We start from the raw sequence: 5564 nt of genomic DNA, 5'->3' as shown, positions 1-5564 counted from the left end.
AGGACCGCTCTTCATACTCCCCACTCGCAAACTCGTGATTCTTCGGGGAAGTTCACTCCAAGTTCTTGCGCCCCTCTCGCTCTTAGTTTTCTGGTAAGCATCCCTTCTCCATTCTTCCATTTTGTTGTCTATCGTGGTGTGTTGTGTGTTTACTTTTTTGCCTGGATTTTCTATTTGTGTCCTGGTTTTGCAGTGGATTACTTGGGATGGGGGATGGTTGAAAATGGCGTAATAGGGGTGCTAGAACTTGGTTTTAATGTTTTTCACAATGTTTTGGATTGGTTATGCGAGTTTTGAGTGGGTCTGTTGAGTTTTGTGGGCCTGGACTCTTGTGTGGCTTTCTGGGTTCGTTTGAATGGTCGACGTTTTGTTTGAATAGTCGTCGTCTTGATCATGTTTAGGTTAGAATCATCGTCGCCTACTTGAACAGTCGTCGTTTTTAGCCTTAACTTTACTCCACTAAGCTTGTTTAGCATTTTTAGACACCGAACTTATTTCCTCTCCCCTCTCGGCTTATAAGATATTGACCTTAGATTTTTCCTTCACAGTCGTGGCACCCAAAAGGATTAACCGTCGAGGGAGACCATCGTCCGTGCCACTTGTGAGGCTGGATCCTTCTCCAGCCACCGAATTTTCCTCTCTCTCCACCAACAGTGATCCGATGCTAAGAAAGATCGAGGACTATATCCCCAATCCTTGGGACGATGAGGACAGCATCGACCGCCTGATCGAAGGCAAGCCAGACGAGGAGGAGGCTTCTACGTCTAGCGCCCCTCCGATGCTTTAGTCGGGGATTGATAAGTGCACACATTTGCACTTTTAATGTTCATAATTGTCAAATTAGTTTATCAAATTTGTGATTTTAATTTCAAATATTCCTAAATTTAGAGGATTTAATTTTAATTGGATTTATTTTATTTTTCAGGTTTTTAAAGAAAACAATTAGGATTTGGTCTAGTTTATCAAGAAAAACCCAAAAGTTGAGCCCAAGAAACGCCCAAATTCGGCCCAGAAAGTCAGAAGAGCATCAGCCCATCATCCAGCCGAGCCGAGCCGAGAAGCAGCGAGCCCATCCCAGCTGCCACGTGTCGTGGACTACACGAACCAGGCGCGGGCCCCAGCTGCTCCCCCGTTGCTTCCCCACGCCAGCAAGCGCGCTTGGCACGCACCGCCCTTCCCCCTGGGTGATTTCCTTCCTCTCGCGCGTCAAGTCTTTACTCCGTGTGGACCCCATTGTGTAGAACCTTCTTCTCCGCTAATCAGAGCTTGCCACATGTCCACGGTGAGCAACGTTTCCTTCTTCTCCGCGCGCCACGTGTCCCACCTGTTGGGATTCTTCAGCCCGTTTTGTTCCGTTGAATTTCACGGATAACTCAGCCTTCATTCTCCATTAAACCGTGTTAATTCCAATTAATTTGGAATCAGTTTTTTTCCTATGGTTTTCATTTGCTGATGGCTTTTAGGCATGGCCCAAAAACTCTATAAATAGGGTCATGTCAAGGTGGTTAGGTTGTTAATTTTCGAGCCTAAGTTTAGACATATTTTTTCTCTTTGGTGAGGTTAGAGAGAAACTTATATGTGAAGTGATCTTGAGTGGATTTTAATTCTCCATTTGTTCTTCAAAGTTTATATATTTGAGTGATTAATTTTCTTCTATCTACTTCTAATTTCTCATATTGATATATTTTATTGTCAACTTTTATATAAATCTAGTCAAGCTCTTTTTATGTGATTGTTGCATGATATTATATATTGATAGATATTGTTTTATGAGTAGTCTTTTACTGCGATATTGCCAATGGTATATTGTCGCTCTTAGATTTCTCTTAAGATGATTTTTCCTAATACTAAACGTAAGAATTTTACTCACTCGAATACATTTTAATTCACATGTTCTTCAAATATATATTTTCCGATTGTTAGTTTGGGATGTGAAACTTTCAATTGAGTAATCTCAAGGATCAAAATCCATTCGGGTGAACGAAGCATATAGGGGAATCTCGACGCTTTACCGGTTTTAATTATATAATTTTCTCCTATATTTTTCTTATACTTTAACTTCTCAACAAAAATTTCATTCTCTTTTATTTTTATTTTATTATTTATCTCCTAAAGCTTTTTATTTGCTAATCGTTTCTTGTTCGATTTGTCACTTCCTCGTGGGATCGACCATCTTAATTGTGCTACAATTGACCGCTTGTTTTGTATATGTTTGGGCGTAACCAAAGTTTGGTGCCGTTACCGGGAGGTGTGTCAACAAGATTGTTCAATAGATAATTAGTTAAAGAGGTACGTACATTATTTATTTATTTATTTTAATTTCACTTTATTTTTTTTTAGTTTCTAGTCGTGTGTTTTTTGTTACTGATTTGATTTGGTTTGTACGTTTTTGTTAGTGTGATTTGTATATTCTGTTTTCATTTTCTTTGGTTTTGTCTTTTAGTGTGATTTAGTGGTTTTGTTAGTTTTTTTTTTTAGTGTGTGCGTTTTTTGTTTTTGGGTACTATTAGTCCTTTATCTATTTTACTTTTTTTTTTTGTTTGGCCGGTTTCAAAAAAAACAAAAAAACAAAAAAAAAAAAAGAAAACCTTTACTTTGTCGTATTAAGCTTGTGGTCATTTTTCAGTTTCCTGCGGTTTGCTAAGTTTTCTTCATTAGTGTGATAGGTTTTCTTTTTTATTTTTATTTTTTTATTCGTTCAAAAAAAAATGTTGAATGTTGTCTGAGTCTGACTATCATTTTGTTTTCCGTTTACTTAATTGGTTTGACAGTTATTTTTTTTTTCTTTCCTTTCAGCTTTGCTAGTATTACATATGTATTATTACGTTTTTATTGATTAGAATTGTTGGGTTTTGTTTTGCTGGTTGCAAAAAAAAAAAAAAAAAAAAAAAAAAAAAAAACCTTTTGACAACATCTTTGTTTTATTTGCTTAGTTGTGTCCGTAATTGGTTGTCTTTGACTTTTGTAACACTTTATGTTGTGTCTTCTATTTCTTTAGTTTATTAGATTTTAAAACGTGTTGTTGAGTCTTTAAGTTTTGTCAGTTTCTTTTAAGTTTTGTTATATAACTTTTATTTTGTACATTTTCTTTTTGCATTCTTCTGTTTCTTTTGTTAATAACTCTTGTCCATTCCGTTTTCTTTTATTTTGGTTTTGTTTTATAGTTCTCTTTAGTTTCCATTTAACATTTCCGTGACTTTACCCATTCTTTTAAATATAACATTCATTTTTATTTATTTATTTACTTTTAATTAGTTTGCTAGTTTTCATTTTTATTGTTATTCTTCTTTTAATTTGCATTTATTTTTCCTTTCATAACTAGAATTAAATTTATTAATTTTTAGGTTGTGACTTTTAGGTGACCAATTTAGACATTAAATTAGGACTCTTAATTTGTCATAATTTGTATAACCTTAGGTTTTAGAATAGTATTAACTTAGGGTACTAATATCTAACATATAACATTTCATAAAACACGTCATAAAACTTAATAAAATTTTCAAGTAATTTTGTGGAAACGTTGAAAAATACAAACTAAGGGAGTTCTGTCTAGGAGACTGGTTCCTGTTAGCGTTCTACGCCACCAGTCTTTCCTGGAAACGTTGCTCTGTCTAGGAGGTTGGTTTTTAAGGAGGCCTCATCCCACCAATCTTTCCTGGGAGCACTCTTGGGGGTTGCGATTCGCGATTCTACATTATTGTTTTCTTTGTTTAAAAAAAATCAAAAATAAAAAATAAAAAATAAAAAAATAAAAAATAAAAAGTGAAACGTTGTAGAGTGAATGAATCGTTATAGAGACGATTTAGGGAGATTCGTAAGAAGACCGGAAAACCCTAGTGAAGTTTCTTCCCACACGTCTAGTCCTCCTTCGACCCCAGCCTCATTAGCAGTTGCAAATCCGTTCGTGATGGCTCAAAACGAGGAGGTCCAGCAGAAGACGTTGAACGACTATCTCCACCCTACGCGTACGGCCACACCATCATGCATAATGTTTCCCCCTAATATGCCGAATTTGGATTTCAAGCCGGGCATGATCCAACTCTTGCCGACCTTTCACGGGTTAGAGAGCGAGAATCCATACGTGCATATTAGGGAGTTTGAAGAAGTAGTGGCCACTTTTCACAACCGAGCTGAAGCCGCGGACTCTATGCGATTGAAATTCTTTCCTTTCTCTTTGAAGGACAAGGCTAAAAGCTGGTTGTATTCTCTGCGACCTAGGTCTATTGGAAGTTGGGAAGAAATGACGACAACATTTTTCAACAAGTATTTCCCTCACCATAAGACCAATGGTCTGAAGCGACAGATCTCGACCTTTACCCAGAAGAACAATGAAACTCTGTATCAAGTTTGGGAACGGTTCAAGGATCTGTTAAATCAGTGTCCTCATCATGGTTACGAGAGTTGGCGCCTTGTCAGTTATTTCTACGAAGGACTCACAATTTGAGAGCGCCAATTTGTGGAGATGATGTGCAATGGTGAGTTTCTCCAAAAGGATCCCGAGGAGGCTTTTGATTATCTCAACGAGTTAGCCGAAAAAGCCCACACTTGGACCGGACCTAGTGCTACTGCCAGCACCAATAGGTCCTGATCGGTTGGAATCTATCAATTAAGGGAGGAGGACAACCTCAAAGCCCAAGTCGAATCTTTGACAAGGCAAATCGAGGCCCTCAAAAGCAAAGAAGGTAGAGGAATCTACACGGTCGCAAGGGCAGAGACACATGAGTCATGCTTTATTTGTGGTGGGGTGGAACATCTAGCTAAGAATTGTCCTGCTTATTGTGAAATGAGAGGGGTTTATGAGGAGCAATACAATGCCTTAGGGGCATATAACAAACCCTTCTCTAACACATACAATCCTGGCTGGAGGAACCATCCAAACTTCAGTTGGAGAGATTCTAACCAAGCACAACCATCAGGAGGACAATGGAGGACTGAGCAACAGCCGCAACCACCAAAGGCGTATTCTGCACCTCAATACAATTCGCAATAGCCAAGGAATTCTCTTGAGAACACCTTGCAATCTTTCATGGAGGTGCAGAGTAAGACGAATCAGAAGTTTGAGTCACTGTTCACGCAAATGGTGGAAGAAAGTACAGAAAATGAAGAGTCAAATCACGAAGCTGACTGGAGCTTTGGCTGTTCAAGAACACAGCAAGTTCCATTCACAAGCTCAGTCAAACTCAAAGGGCCAACCTTGAGGAGTTTGCTTCCAACCCTTTTGTATCATATATATTTTTTTTTGTTTCTTTGTTTCGTTTGGTGTGCTTTGTGTGTTTTTATTTTTTATTTGTTTTTGTGTGATTTTATATTTGTTTATGTGTTTTGGAGATTCAGTTCAGGAGGCTCAGCTTAGTTCCAATGTTCATCATCCAGGTGTTCTCTTTCCCTATATTTTTAGACATTGAGGACTTCCCTGTCTTTTTCGTATTATATATATTTTTAGACATTGAGGACATTGTCTAATTTTGAGTTGGGGGTGGTGAGCATATTCATGCGTGAGATTAATTTTTGTCTTGTTGTTATTTTGGGTCAAAATTTGTACGAGATTATCTGGGTATGATTTT

General features: G+C 37.7%; 1 non-coding gene across 1 annotated transcript; it reads right to left on the bottom strand.

Moving 5' to 3' along the window:
- Window positions 1-4288: 4288 nt before the first annotated feature.
- LOC112091737 lies at window positions 4289-4395 on the bottom strand. Its single transcript, XR_002902286.1, has one exon. It is a non-coding gene; the product is annotated as a small nucleolar RNA R71 (small nucleolar RNA).
- Between the last annotated feature and the right edge of the window lie 1169 nt (window positions 4396-5564).

Source organism: Morus notabilis, unplaced genomic scaffold, assembly GCF_000414095.1.
Source record: "Morus notabilis unplaced genomic scaffold, ASM41409v2 Scaffold844, whole genome shotgun sequence".
Classification (NCBI taxonomy): Eukaryota; Viridiplantae; Streptophyta; class Magnoliopsida; order Rosales; family Moraceae; genus Morus; species Morus notabilis.
This window is presented reverse-complemented; position numbering and strand designations above follow the sequence as displayed.